Below are 16732 nucleotides of genomic sequence, written 5' to 3'. Positions count from 1 at the left end.
TTGACCGTAAACATATGACTGTTTACCATTGACAACCATTTGTTGACTGATCTGGCAATGTGGTCTCTGCACCACAGCTAATTTATTGAAATCTCAAAAAAAAAAAACAAAAAAAAATTTCTCGTAAACTGTTTCCTTGCCGTCTGGTTTTCAGTTTTGTGATGTGTACGACCCTTTGCCACCCCAAAAAAGTAATTTTGTTCAAAGCGTGGTGCACTCTCGCGAAGTTTCCCCATTAAATTGCTTGCGAACGTAAACAATTTCAAAAGTGCATCTCAGCGGTTCTAACTTACTATATTTTTACCATAATACCGACCTTCCCAGGATAACTTAGGGAGCTTTTATCTCACACTTATTAAAACTGATTTATATACATATGTATAATGAACTGTTTAAAAACATCTGCGTGCGAAAAAAACCCAATTCGTTGAAAACATAATGAGGAACTAGGGATTTCGAATAAACATCGATGCATCGTAAATATCGATGGTTTGCATCGATGCATCGAAAATATCGATGTTTTCCATCGATGCAACGAAAATTTTCCATACACCCGATTTACGTGATTCAAGTACTTGAAAGCAATTCTTACTCATTCTCTTATGTGGTTTCTATTTGCTTTTACACGCTTCACTTTTGTTGAATTCAAGTCTTTGGTTCTTTAAATGGGAAACAATGAAAATTCCAAAAGCAAAGCAAGAAAGTTGCAACGCGTTGACGGTACAGACGCATGTGTACTCGTCCCTTTTCTTCTCACCCCCTCTCTTCACAAGCGAGCAGAATTGAATGCAATACTTGAACTGAGTAAAAGCAGTCACACGCTGTATAAATAGCCGATGCATCAAGGCATCGATTGTTGCAAAATTTTGACAAGTGACCATTCCTAAAACAATTGTTGCATCGTAGTGGTCACGGTGCAGCGAACAAAGGTGGCGCCGTCAGTGGTAAATAAACCTTTGTTTACAAATCAGCGAAAGAGAAATTTGAATTATAAGTGAAAAATCAGTTTAAATCGTGTTAATTTGCAATTTGTGAGTGATTTTTGAGTTGAAGACTGCGTAAAAACTAATACAATGAAGTGCTGTGTGTTAAATTGCGACAGCCGTCAAGTTGCAAGAAGCGTAGATGCCAGTGTAGCGCTGGGACGAATCGCTGCATTTTGTGTACATAGGGCACGGCAAAGCCGTTCCCGAAATGTTTATCTATTATTATATTAAGAGCACTTCCTCACAATGATTTTGTTTCTGCTCCACGCAGCCTCCATTAGCAAGTTAATTAATCAATCTCGCAGAGATGCAGTTTTCTGCAGCAGCCTTAATTGCAAAGCAATGGAGTGCACTAAAACGTTTGCTGAAGCAGCCTCAATTGCAAAGCAATGGAGTGCACTTAAATGTTCACTGTTCTCTAATAGATTAGATGAAAAATGCAATATTTTCACATTTAGTAAAATTAAAACACGTTTTTCGCTGTAAAGTGAACTGCTTTGGCAGTTTCAACTCGTTCTTCTTTTCGTTCTATTCTTTGTTTACTTGTGGTACACAAATGTCAACGCCCAGGACGGCGCAATCTTGTATTCTATCATTCTAGGTAGTGGTTGTGGTCAGAGATGCCGTTTTTCCTTAAATATAAGCAAATTGATTAATTTTTTCCTGCCCGTTAAATTTTAATGTTAAATTTTTCTTCGTTTGCTAAATTTCTTGAACTATGAATCAATTTTCAATCAATTCTTCAATTTTTTTAGGATTCCAGATAAAGTTCCAGGAAATGTTTGTATGGGCGGTGTGCAGATTTTCACCAGTTTCCCCCTGTACGTGTGATGCCCCTTTCAGCCGGCGCAGGGTTGCATTTTCTTCACAGCGAATTCAAAATAACCTTAGAAACTTTAAATAAAAAATCCAAAAAATTTTTGATTTTTATTGTGCAAAATTTATTATCAAAATGCATTGATTACCTAATATACATAGCTAATAATCAATATTATGAATAAAAATTGTAATTAACATTAATAAATATATTTTTACATACATATGTGGTTGCTTAATTTCTTATTATTAGTATTACTTATTTGCACATAGATGATTTCAAAAGTTGAAAAATTTCTATAAAACAGTTAAGCGATTTTAACAATATAATAATCAAAAGAAGGTAATCGATTTACCTTTCTTTTGATATATATTAACAGTTGCAAATAATTTATAGTGGTCCACAAAAATCCAGTTTTATCACAACTTTGCAAAATTTGACACTTTTTCACTGCTTACATATAGATGTTTACAAAAGTTGCAAAATTTCTATACAATATTTAAGCGATTTTAACAATATTACAACCAAAAGAAAGGTAATCGATTTACCCTTCTTTTGATATATATTAACAGTTGCAAATCATTTACATTGGTTCACAAAAATTCAGTTATATTACAACTTTGCAAAATTTTACGACTTTTTCACTGCTTACATATAGATGTTTACAAAAGTTGCAAAATTTCTATAAAATATTTAAGCGATTTTAACAATATTACAATCAAAAGAAAGGTAATCAATTTACCCTTCTTTTGATATATATTAACAGTTGCAAATCATTTACATTGGTTCACAAAAATTCAGTTATATTACAACTTTGCAAAATTTTACTTTTTCACTGCTTACATATAGATGTTTACAAAAGTTGCAAAATTTCTATAAAATATTTAAGCGATTTTAACAATATTACAATCAAAAGAAAGGTAATCGATTTACCCTTCTTTTGATATATAGTAACAGATTCAAATCATTTACATTGGTTCACAAAAAATCGGTTTCGTTACAACTTTGCAAAATTTGATTGCGTTTTTTACGACTTATATATAGATCTTTTAAAAAGTTGATTTCAAGTAACTGCTGGCGTTTGTCGGACACTTCATATTAAATTGGCAGAATCACCGAACACCATTTACTGCTCCTATGATGACTGCAAACAAATCAAACAATTATAAGTATGCAAAATTGAAGTGCATTAGTAATTAAACAAACAACTACCTCCACTGAATCGAGACGTTTGTAGGCATCTTTCCCTTCATCTTTGTTATCATCTTTCCCATGCAGCATTTTCCAATGGCTATGGGCAACATCCAATGACTCTCCGATAGAAACAATCTAAACGAAAAATTAAAAAAATTTGAATAACTAAAAATAAATAATTTATGTATTAAAATATATATATTTGTTTAAATGTAGCTGCCGATGCTTCAAGACGTCTTTTGTACAGCAACCTGAAATTAAAATAAAATGGTTAAATTATTGTTGTGGATGCAACCAGTTAGATTCTATCTGAAAAATAAAGTAAGAAATTATTATTTCTCCAATGAAATATAATTCATAAATAATGGATTTTATTTATACAAAAAGCAGATGACTATAGTTTAATTAAGATTAGTTTATTTAGATAAATTCATGCTCATTGTTTAGGGGGCAGTAAGCCTTTTTACTGACCCGTATTACTTGCAATAAAAAGAAATGCGACAACAACGATATGCGGGCGTTTATTACAAAATGCGAATATTAGCAACTATATGCTAGCGCTTGCTACGATGACCAAAATGCGAGTGACAAAATTCTTAGATGTACAAATTAACCAGCCTACAAAATTTCCTCTAGCTCAACAAGTACAATGGCTTACGGTAAAGAGATCGGATGATTTAGTGGTACATATTCCAATATAATGCAGTTATGCTAATGTATGTATGTACAAGTATGATAAGAGCGCTTATCACAGCCACTCAAATACCCTAAACCGGTTCTTAAACATGCGCGGGAGCGCAGATTTAAAGCAAGCAAATATTTACTTATGTACATAAGTATGTATATACAAACATATGGACATCCGCAGATGCATATGTATGAGCAATTAGCATAAAGAGCAACTAATAAATGATGATCAACTAATGTTATCAGTGATGGTACATATAATTACATGCTATCAGTGATGGTAAATAATAGAAAGGTAATAACAATTTAGATAATTATACTACATAGATATGCATGTGCGATACAATGTATCTAATATTAAACACTCATATTTACAAGACTTAATTAATTAAGTTAATCCAACACCAATTTAAACATTTTAAATAAAGTTTAAAAAATATATTAATATTTTTAAAAAGGAACAGAAATAGAGTAAGGAAGTTTAAAATATACAAAATTATATAACACATTCAGGAAGCAAATATCATGTTAGAAAAATAAATAAATGTAGTATTTATTATTTTTGGATTTTTTTTTAGTATATACATAACAAGCACATTGCAAATAAAAAGAAAGTAACGTATGTGAGTATCTATTATTTTTGCAATCTTATTTTTTTTTAGTATTTACATTAACATAGCAAACAAAAAGAAAGTAATGTAAGTACTCATTTTGTTTTTAAGTTAAGTCCAAAATAGCACCCCCATGACATGCTAATTGTATGTTGCACATACATATGTACATATCGTCGCTGGAATAATGAAATAGTGTAACATGAAAAGTATAGTTTTGAGAAAAACGAATTGGAAGTTTTCATAAACCATTACAAACCATACAAATACAATTTGGTTTTTCGGGAATAAATTAGTGAGCCAAAGAGATATTTAAGAAAACTAAACATTTTTCAAATATATTAAAGGATTGTCTATCCAATAGTGCAATTATCGAATAAAAGTGTATTTGGCATTTACACTGTTTCTTTATTCGAGCGACGATATATATATACATATTTCCACTGCACTTTCCTCTTTTTACCTACATACGTATGTACACACGTTGCAGCTGCGCTTTGTACAAAGGTACTTGCACTTCACTTTCTTTTGTTTAACTGCATACATATCTACACACTTATGCAGTTGCAACTATTTCCACACATATATATGTATACAATGTAGGTACCCAGCCAGCATTTGGTCGATGCAACTACAACAACTGATGCAAATGCAGCGGATGCAAATATTGTTCCTGACCGAAAATGTCTGTTTTTAAAAACGCATCAATTCTTGAGTGTACAACCGTGAAATGATAATTTACACAATTTACATTCAACTCAGTTGGCACAAATTAAGCAAATTTGCTGTTAATTGGAATTAAAAGAAACTGATGTTTTATATTGTTGCGCTTAGGAAAACAGACATTCTACTGCACTTTTCCCATTTATTGCACCACACTTATTGCTGTTTACATATGTACCTAGTTGCACTTTTAACATACATATGTACATAAGTATTTGCATTGCACTTCCTTCTTTTTACTTACATAAGTACATTTAGGTAGTAATACTTTATTTTTTGTTTATATACATACATGTGACCACATTTATGTAGTTGTAGCCAAAGCTGGCATTCTGTTGCACTTTTCACAGCACTTTCTGTTTACATATGTATATACGTGTCGGCAGTGATACTGCAAACTTTAATTAAATAATCCCTCACCCGTACCTTACAGAAAAGGAATACATTTTCGTCACGAGTTTAATAGATTATAACTTTTGGCACTCCGGTGAGGGTAACAAATCAGTGCCAGAGGTAATAATTTCTGCAGAGTTTTGCAGTATCACCGACGATATAAACACAAGTAAGTACATACATACATATGGATTTAGTTGCGTCTGGAGCAACCGCGTTTCTTAATATTTAAACCAACGTTGGCATAACTCTATAAGCAAGTTCCCTGCGCTGGCAGAATTCCATATGCAAGTGCCCCGCGCTGGGCATGACCGATTTAAACAATAAAACTCACCGAACAATGTACATAGCTGGAATGTTGTAGGGTTGAGAGTTGTTGGCGACCAATGGCGTTGAATGTGCTGTGGGCGTCGTTGCTGATGTTTGGCAATCTAAAAGAAATAATTACATTATAATCAAATGAAACTGTTAACAATGGTTAAAGGCTGACTTCCAAGTTGGTATATTGCAAAGCATCAGCCTCGTTTATTTCTAAACTATAACTGATGGATATGACCAATTTGCCCAACTAAGTTCCAATTCGGCGTTTGAACATGGTTGCGCTTATTGCACTTTTCCATTAGTTATATTTAGTTTAGAAATAAAAGAGGCTAATGCTTTGCAATATACCAACCTGGAACTCAGCCAAACTATGTTAAATTGGGAAACTTTAGTCTTCTTACCTTCAAGGTTCTGATGGCTTAAGTCTCCTGCTGATGCTTGGCTATCTATGGATACATAAAATATACATATATGTATTTAATAAAAGAAAAATTACATTTAATCAAATTAAATTGCTTCTTACCTCCGAAATTTTGCGCGAAATTGATGTTTTTCTTCGCAGCCTACTAGAATCAAGTTTGAAATTCGCTGTCAAATTTCGCCTGATTTTCACTTGCTCGCTGTAACGCATATAATTCTTATTAAGAGTGCGAATTCTTATAGCTACGCTGCTCTTACTTATGGAAACTTTTTTCGACCACTTTTGAGTGTGTGGGTGAGATGACAAAAAAGTTGGGTATGTGTTGGTAAATCATTTGAATTTCAGGGGAAAGTGGTGAGCCGTGGCTGGCAGGGTCCCGATCCGCGGTCGTCGCATTTTCAGACGCCCGAGTTTTCTTCTGATCATAAAAACCATTTGAAGTTAGGAGGCGATCTTAGGTCCCTTCAATTGCTCAACAAGACCAATATGCACATTATGGATAACATGACACCAAACTTTTTTCATGCATGCATTCAAAAAACTAGCGAAAGGGCAGCTAACTATTATAGGAGTATATGTTGAAAGTCTGAAAGAATGTGTAGGTAATAGTTTTCAAATTAAGCAACTGTTAGGCTATAAAATCCTTACTTTTGACGACAAAACTGAGCCTTAGATTGCCTTTTCTTGCTTTCTTATTTTTTATTTCTATAACCAATTTACCAAGCTTGATAAGAAAAGCCCAAATTAATTAAATAAGTTGCTTAGTTTTTACGGGATTTGGTAAATTTTTTTAACGATTTTGGTAAATTCAACCATTTTTATTGAGCTCGAGGCCGTTTTTTTTTTTTTAATGAAAAGCTTATTGTGGAAAATGAACAATAATTTGAAAAATGGTAAAAGTGATAGCTATTTCAGAAACCACCACATTTCCTCATCAGGCTTCTTTCAGTAGGATTCGAACCGACGATGCAACTGACTCAGCCAGTTGTCTACGCACTGTGCTAAGTTCGCTTTGTGAATTCTTGTTGCTTTTTTCCACTATTTCATTTCGTTAAGCCAACTACAATCAAGCGCAGCTGTTCCAGTGCTATTTAAACTTGATCATGTGGTTGTTGGTTTTGTTGGTTTTCGTTAATAATTCTATTATTAATCAACAACATCAACATCAACACCACTTATTGCAAAAGAATATTAGACCTCCAACGATAGCTTCAAGGTTTGTCCTTTTATTAAAACAAGAAAAAGGAAACGCACACCTTTCCTAAAAACAAACCTAATGAGTAATAAAGCTATAGTAAAAATAAAACCAACAACACGCTTTTATAACAATAAGAACTAAAAAAGAAAAAAATTATCTATTGATTTAAAATTCGTTAAACAAGGACATGAAGTTCCCTAACTTGATGTTATTTAACCTTTTAAACTAGCTTAAAATAGGATTAAAATAATTTTCACGTAGTCATAGTCGAAATAAAGTCCACTGAAAAGTTAGTTGCGGTTATTTTTTACAGGCATCCCATTGGAAACATACAGCACCCCATTGGTAGAGGGCTTCGGGTGTACGAATTTGTTGTAACATCAGGAGTTGAAGACTTGCTCTAGCTGCTAGTCTCTTAAAATTTCCTCCAATCACGTCGTAAGGAGATTTCTCATGTGAACTTGCAACAACGTTCAATTCTGCCATTTGCATGCATGGGTTTTCGTGATTTCAGACCTTTTAGTAAAGTTAATATGATTTGTTCATATTGTTTTTGTTTCTTACACACCTTTCCCCTTTCAAAAATTCACAATTTCATAAAATTTCAATGTCTATTTATCATATTGCTCTAGCCTTTAATGATCAAGAGTCGCTTAAAATGATATAACGAAACGATAAAGTGAAAAAATTAAATTTTCACTGACATTGAATTTTTCATTTTCACTTCACAGTTTCATAGAACCAGAATTGGCCCCCTGATCTTTTGAGTTTACGGAAAAAAACCCGAGTTATGAAAAACACTGCAAAAAAACCAAAAAACATCGATATCAAACTAAATTTAATTTTCGCTTACACTTATTACTTACTGCTGTGCAACGCAAATTAGTTAAGACAATAATTTTTTTAAATTTGATATAACAACTTCATTTCCAAATATACGGAATATAATAAAACGTTTTACATGTTTATACAAGAACAAACTTCATTTCACAAAAAAGGCTTTTTTAAATTATAAATAAATACATGTTGGTCATTTACTTCAATAGTGTCATAATTCAAAAAAGCAAAACTCGAGAAAACCGGCTTTAAAGTTCTGAATTTACATATACTCCCATAGTAAAAATGAATGCATATTTTGTTCTAGTGAGATACCGGTAATCGATACAGCTATGAAATTTTTACACAGCGTAGAAGAAAAGGTAGCGGTAATTTCCGCATAATCACTTCAAAATTTGTATTTTTTGGATTATGACACTATTGAAGTAAATGAGCGATATGTATATAAATCCAATGTTTTTCAATATTTTTTTTTCAATGTTTTCGATTATGCTACTAGAACAGCATACAAAAATTGAGTGGTTAATTTGAAGTTTGTGGTACGCCGTAAAATTTTATTCTTCGATTATGCTTAGCTACAAGATCAGCAAATAAAAATTGAGTAGTCTATTTGAAGTTTGTGGTACGCGGTAAAATTTTATTCTTATCTCGACGAATTGCAAAATAATTATCCATTGCTGAGGAACGTAAAAACCGAAATTTCGGGTTTCGCTTTAAAAGCAAAAAAACGATTAACACCTAACTTAAAAAAATAGACTGAAAAAGATCATTAACCAAATAAAAAAAAAACAGTTTTTGGAAACACCGATTTTATTTTAAAATCTCTAATATATGGTCTTATATTTGCTGTGTTTCCGTGGGCAATGATCGGAGTCCGGATAAAAAATTTGCACGCAAATGCAACAAAAACGATATTTGTCGTTTTTAGTTGAATTTGCCTTTTACCTTGTTTTTTTTTTTAATTCAAATATATACAGGGTGTCCAGGAAGTCATGGATAACCCTTTAACCGCCAGTGCGCGACAATATGGTCTACCAAATAAAAAGATAAAAACTTATAAAGCGTGTCATGGTTTTCCAGATTTCTTGACTTTTTTATATTTTTGAAAAATCTGTACCTTCGGTAGATTTTTTCCATGCCGTTTCTACAAATAAAAACTTTTAGAAGTTGCATCTTTTTTATTCTTATCTAAACTTATTCCGCTATCGACAAAGTATAACACTTTTTCAGTAATTACGTTTAAAATGTTTAAAAATTAACTCCAATACAAAATTTTGATCCCGAATAAGTTTTTACCTTTACATTTGACGAAACGTGGTGAAAAAAATTTGTACTACACAAGTTGCGAAAATAATCTTAAAAACTTACGTGTTTTATGGGGATTCCAAAATGATATAAAAGTTATAACCTTTAAGTTTTTCTGCTGTTGTTATTACGATTTGAATCTAAAAGGATGCTTATTACTTATCTAGCTTTTAATCACATGCTGTAAAACAGCCGTTAGGGACGTGTGTTACAGTTGTTGACTTTAAAACAGCTACCTGCCCAGAAGCACATTGGCTTTGGCGGTTTAGTCATTTGATGTTTTCCCGACTTTTTGCGACGCGTTTTCGGTTTGTTCATAAATGTTTGCGGTACTACTGGATTAGTTTTGCAATGTGATTTTTATTTGTTTGATATTGGTGTTATTAGTGATCCAACGGATTATTGATTGGGGAAATGTCGAGTTCATATACACCAGATGAATATGCAAATATACATTTCATTTACGGGGAATGCCAAGGTAACGCCAACGCTGCTGCCGAATTATACCGAGAGAATAATATATATAATAATAAAAAATTTACCTTTAAGTTTCACTTTGATTTAGGCGCCATTTGAAATAAGTACATAATAAAAAAAGTTATCGTTGTTTAAGGTATCCCAACGGACGTCATCCGGACTATCGCGTTTTTATAAGAGTCCATAACTCTTATTGTAAAGGAAGGAGTCCTGCAATGGGTCCTGTGAAAGGTGATGATGGGAGACCACTACTACCAATGGATGTCGAAGAGGAACGGGCATTAGCAGGTGTACGTCATGGTTGCCACTCGCCAACATTTTTTTCTACCAAAATCTCTTAAGAAAAGTTACCAAAAGTTACCAAATCTTCACTACCAAAATCTTCACTTCTTCACTGAGAAAAAAATATACTGAGTAAAACTGCTATATTTCATAACAAATGTGTATATACTTACAGCCCGTTTCTGTGACTTAATAAACTCAATATTTTTTTAATTTGTCAATTTTTGATTATTTATCAAGAACTCCCAGTTCTAGCACAGAAGTTTAAATCTATTTTCTTGATAAATTATCAATACTGAAAATGCTATTGACAATTATAATCATTTTTTTTATTAGAAAATATTTTTTTTACAATTAATTGTTGCATGTGCCGTTATTCTCATTTTCGTTGTTGGTGTTTCCGACAGGGTAGGAGTATGATGTAATGTGGATAGATTTTCCATCATCCCTTGTGAAATTTGGTTTGGAGACAAACCGGTTTCGACGTTGTGCCAATTTCAGTGTCATTTTTCGTTCGGAATGTGCCGATATTTGCGACTCACGGAATAATGGCACCGGTACACAAAAAAAAGTTGCGGGTGCTTTTAACCGTCCGTTTAACTCGTACAAAATTTCGAGTAAATTGCGAAAATTTCAAATTTTTTTGCTATTTTTTCGCTTTTTCATAATTTAGTGTACGTGTCAAACGGACCTCAGATTTGAGTTCAGTGGGTCAAAATACATGTCGGTAGGTGGGTCTAGTAAAAAGCACGCTACATTTTTATTTGTGCCGGAATAATCAAAACGATTTATGGACCTTACCGAAAATTGTCAGATGGCCACTATTAAAATGTGAGATGGTAGAATTCAAAATTTATCGCAAAAATTCTAAAGTTGTTTTAAAAGTGCAGCCCTTGGTGCTGCCACTGTAATTGAAATATTTCCAGTATTCGAATATGAGATGACTCTAATTTTAGTTGCGATCCCGTACGAGTCCGGACTAGTCAGAAATAGTCAGAATCAGTCAGATTTTACTGGAAATCGATCCCGTACTCGGTTCTCTGACTATTGAGAGGACAAAAAAGAGAGTAAATACGGTTCTCTCTCTGTCAGAAGTTGCCAGTTTTAGTCCGAGAATTTTTTGCTGGTAAATGTGTCAAACGATCAGCTGTAGCGTGTTTGGCAACCAAATTGTAAACAAAAGAAAAGTGCACTCTGCTAATTCATCTTGAAAAGTATTTAATTACTTGTTTAAGTGGATTCTAATGAATTTGAAAGTGTTTTTGGTTATTTACATGTGTGAGCTGGATGTGTTTACATACAAAATAAGCAAAGATTTACAACCAAAATTTGGAGGTTATGTTGAAGTTGACAGAAGTTACCATTTTTTACTAGAAAGCGATCCCGTACTTTTCAATGTTACTCTCTCGCACTGAGTGAATTTTTATTTTTTGACAGTTTTACTAGTCCGAGTCCAAGGAATACGGGATTGCACCTTTTATTGAAGTAATTTTGTAGAAGTGTCAGTAGTGCTGCCACTGAAACTCGAAGGGCTTTTATAATTACGCACATGCAAAACATAATTCATTTCTTTCTAGTAATGCAAATAGATATTTAGTTGCAAAAGTTACCAAAATGAAATAAAAGTTACCAAGTTACCAAACCGTTTAAAAGTTACCGATTTTGGTAGAAAATTACCAATTGTGGCAACCATGGTGTACGGTCCACAATATTCTGAAACGTCATAAGATGCACCCTTACCATGTTCAGCGAGTGCAAGCCCTGTTACCTATGGACTGTGCGCAAAGGGTTGCATTTTGCTGGCAAATGCTTAGAAAAATGGAAAGAGATCGAAAAAATTTTCGACAAAATTTTATGGACGGATGAATCTTCATGCCATAAAGACGGGTACATGAACATGCACAACCTGCATCAATGGGCGCTTGGAAATCGACATGCAATAAGAGAAACCCGTTCGCAGACACAATTTAAAATTAATCTGTGGAAAGGAATGACAAATGATCAAATTATTGGACCCCACGTACTGCCCGCTACTCTAAATGGTGAAATTTATTTAGATTTTCTGGAAAATCATTTGTATCAGCTTTTAGAAAAAGTTTCATTAGGAACGAGGCAGGCCATGTGGTTAAAAAACGACGGATGGCCAGCTCATTACGCTGCTCAAGTACGGCGACATTTGGACGGACGATATCGGTAACGATGGATTGGACGATTGGGTCCCATTTTATGGCCCCCTAGATCCCCGGATTTAAATCCTTTAGACTTTTTTATTGGGGCTACTTCAAAGATTTGGTGTTTAGAACTTAAATTACCACCATCGAACAACTGCGGGAGCACATCAATTCAGCCGCCGAACAAATAAAAAATGAGAATTATGCACACGGAATTAAAAGATCATTTATTAAGAGATGAAGGATGTGGTAGTAGGCAGCCATTTTGAACATCTTTTATAATAAATAATAAACTAATACCGAAACACATTATGTTGTTGTTATTTGTCCCATATAATTAAAAAAAAGGTAAACCTTTATTATTTGAAATTTTCCCAAGGCTTTTAAACAGCATCCTTTTAGATTCAAATCGTAATAACAACAGCATAAAGACTAATGCTGGATTTCCACTAGGCATTAAATGGCAAAAATGACAAAGTTGGGCATTAAAAAATAATCGTGTCATTACATTAAAAAAATAGTCATTAAGTTCATTTCCACATGGCATTTTTTTAAATGGCATTCATTTTTTGTCATTTCAATGCCTAGTGGAAATTCGGCATTAGAGGTTATAACTTTTATATCATTTTGGAATCCCCATTAAACACTTAAGTTTTTAGGATTATTTTCACAACTTGTGTAGTACAAAATTTTTTCACCGCGTATCGTCAAATGTAGAGGTAAAAATTTATTCGGGATCAAAATTTTGTTTTGGAGTTAATTTTTAAACATTTTAAACACAATAATTGAAAAAGTGTTATACTCTATCGATAGCGGAATCAGTTTAGATAAAAATAAAAAAGACGCCACTTCAAAAAGTTTTTATTTGTAGAAACGGCATGTAAAAAATCGACCGAAAGTACAGATTTTTCAAAAATATAAAAAAGTCAAAAAATCTCGAAAACCATGACACATTTTATAAGTTTTTATCTTTTTCTTTGGTAGACCATAATGTCGCGTACTGGCGGTTAAAGGGTTATCCATGGCTTCCTGGACACCCTGTATATATAGATTTGTGTGGTAGAATCTGGAAAAAAATGTGGTAGATTTCAAAAAAATGTGGTAGATCTCTGGTTCTGGATCAAACTTTGTACAAAAATTAAAAAAAATCTGCAAGGTTTCACCTAAATTGCAAACATTTTAATTAGAATCTAAAAAAAAAAATAATTTTAGTATAATAAAGTGCAAGATTGAAGTTGCTAAAAATTGCGTTGATTTTTGGCAATTTTTTTCCTTGGCAGTGTAAAGCAGTTCCTTCCATATCAAGATATTTGTCGAACATATTTTGAGAGATTTCTGCAACCTTGCGGGGTGCTGCCAGGTTTTTTTTATCACATCAAGATGTAGCGAATAAATGATGCACTTTCCAGAAACCGCTACTTGGGATATGCCGGTTTTGACAATTCTAAAGTAAAAGTAAACAAGGCCTAAGAAACTTTAGATGCACTGAAATTTGCTAATATTTAGTTTCACAAAAATCACCGCTTTTTAACATTTTCGCTATTAATTCTTTTTACAAATCATATATTTTGCAATTTAATAGAATAAAACCACGTTTCCTATCGAAAAATTGATTACTGAGAAAATATACTATTGTACAGTTTATTTTATCCTCCTATTCGGCTTCGTTGTAAGTGTTTAGTGTTGGACAATTTTTGCTCTTAAAACTAAGAAAACTATGTCGATCTAAAATAAAACTACTCAAAAACGCAGAAATGTGGAAGATTTCAGACCTTGTTAGGTAGCAGCTCAAAAAAGTGGCAGATCTACCACAATGTGGTAGAAGTCCGATCACTGGTGTGCATTGATATGCTGGCGCTCCTCGTATGTAAAACACAAACGCTCAGAGAGCGCTCAGCATTATTTTGGGGGTGGCTCACAAGCATGAATATGTTCCGCTCTCAAACCAAAACGTGGTTGCCTCAACTAAGATTTGGTAACTATGACTAAACCATGTGTTCAAAGAAAGCTTATCTATATTAGCAGAGCTTAATGACATCCTTTTATGAACCATACGTTAAGTTGAATGGAATTTGTAGAAATATGCTTCAAAAAAATATTTATTAGTATTTACCAAACCCTTCAACTAAATTAACGACTTTGTGCAACCTAGATGATTATTAGAAGCTTTAAAATATTTAGTTATAATTACTAACCCTTGGTAATAGTTCCCAATCCTTGGTAACAGTTCCCAAATATTGTCAAAATTCGGGAACTTAGGCTGTGTGCGAGTACGTCTAAATTGCTACCTAAATAGAGAAAACTCCTAAATCACTGGAAAGTGTCGGTAACGCAGTGAATAGGAACAATTTAGATTTTCTGCGAGCAGACTTTTCAACCTAAATTGAACAGTCAAATATATTTGAGCGAGCGATTAAGTGAACAACGATTTTTTGATATTTTAAATAATTTTTATCATTGCTATGGCACAAAAAAGAAAATATTCAGAAAGATGTAAGTATAAATTTATTTGATTTTTGCATTCAGATAAGTATATGTGTAATTCGATGGATGTATATTATTTCGCAGGGTCAGAAGAGCAAACGGATTCTTTTATAGATGCCAGGATGGAGCATTCTCCTTTTCTGTTGCAAATTTATTATATTGTTAAATAGTCCCAAAGCTAGCACAAAATTATTCATTTTATAGATATATTTATTAAAAGCAAACAAATTCAAATCCAAAACAAACAATTTAGGTTGTCGAACAAACTCGCAGTTTTAGCAGCTGTTTTCCTAAATTGTAGCAGTGCTGGAAATTTCCAGTGGAATATTAGTTTAGGTACTAAAATTTAGGTCAACTCGCACACAGCCTCAATATCTTTAGTTGTCGAAACTAATCCTTTTTCTCAGTGTACAAAACTTTAAATTTTTATATTGTATAGGCAATTAACAGTGCTCTAAACTTTGAAGCTCCTACAGCATAAAGTCAGTTATCTGTCTTTTAGTATCACTGCAATTTTTGTGTTAACAATTACCAAAAATGTTTGTGTATGGCACCTGTAATTTTACAGCAGTTTGAGCCAACAAAATTAGTTTGCTGTGAGAGTCGCCCTCTCCGAGTTTGCTGCAAAAACAATTACACGCAGTTTGCCAAACAAAATTTTTGCATAACACCGGCCTTAAAGCCTGATTATGGCAACTTAACGGAACGTAGAACTTAGAGAATCAAGATGAAACAGATTTCGGCATGGCATTAAGTTACGTTAAGTTTCGGCTGTTCAATTATAAGGAAAACCCATTTAACAGACTTTTTAAGAGAGAGTCGTAAGTTACGTTAAGTTTCCATAATCAGACCATTAGTCCTTCAGCAAACAATAGCCGACCTCGGCAATGTAGTAGCACGTGGTCGTTTGGTTTAATATAGCACGTGCTGCTGTACTTACGCACAAGAAGACTGTCGCCGTTCGCAAATCCTACCCGCTGGTGTGTTTCGCCCAGAACAATTTTTGTGATTTTAAGCACTGCGCACACTGCTGCTCCGTTGATTAACGCAAAATGTTGGTTTGCGCAGTCGTTGTCGTAGCAGCGAAATTTTGTATTCGTCGAAACCAACGTCGTTGCTGCCTGCCAACTGCCTTGCGCTTTTCCACTATTGCGCACAACCGTTTTGCAAATTTTCGCGCAAATAAAAATACTTATGCGTACCTATTAATCGCGTCCCACTAAAAAGCCGATAGACTTCGAGTTTTAATTAATTAACACATTTTTGTACATATATATAAAACGATGATAAAGACGTAGGCAGTTTGGCGACTGTTCAGGTTGGTGGATGTCGAGTGAATCTCCTTCGCTGTTCGTTTGTCGTTCGTTATTCGCTGTCCTGCTTTCCAGTCGTTCAAGTTGGTCAGGGTTGCACTATCCAGTCAACAGTACGGGTTGCCGCCTTTCTCATTTCTCATATTTTAATTTTTTTTTGAAGAAATAAACAGACGAGCTTTTTTTCTTGAGAGGTTCAAACTGATTTAAGAAATCTTGATAAAAGAAAGTTTTTTTTCCATTTCTTGTGCGTCATTTTATATTAATTTTTCGTTTTTCTTCAGAACAGTGATGATACATAATTTTTGGAAAATCCCCACTCAACACAAATAAAATCCTCACTCTTACCTATGCTATTAAAAATGTTTCCCCAGAAAACTCGCTAAAATTTTTGAAGTGAAACTTCTTAGGCGGCGGTACGCAAAAATGGAGAGTGAAATTTTTAAAACTGAAAATGTTACATGAGTAAGAAGGAAGATATACAGCCCAATTCTTAATACTCCCGGGGAGTT

At 33.5% G+C, this 16732-nt stretch overlaps 1 long non-coding RNA gene across 1 annotated transcript; it reads right to left on the bottom strand.

The window, feature by feature from the left end:
* Nucleotides 1-2835: 2835 nt before the first annotated feature.
* On the bottom strand, nucleotides 2836-5347 carry LOC118753513. The gene is made up of 3 exons (XR_004994816.1): nucleotides 5311-5347; nucleotides 3016-3248; nucleotides 2836-2947 (listed from the first exon to the last, which is right to left on the bottom strand). It is a non-coding gene; the product is annotated as an uncharacterized LOC118753513 (long non-coding RNA).
* Between the last annotated feature and the right edge of the window lie 11385 nt (nucleotides 5348-16732).

This window comes from Rhagoletis pomonella, unplaced genomic scaffold (genome assembly GCF_013731165.1).
Source record: "Rhagoletis pomonella isolate Grant_MI unplaced genomic scaffold, Rhpom_1.0 Rhpom_scaffold_02550, whole genome shotgun sequence".
Classification (NCBI taxonomy): domain Eukaryota; kingdom Metazoa; phylum Arthropoda; class Insecta; order Diptera; family Tephritidae; genus Rhagoletis; species Rhagoletis pomonella.
The sequence above is the reverse complement of the archived record's forward strand: the minus strand, read 5'-3'. Positions and strand labels throughout refer to the sequence as shown.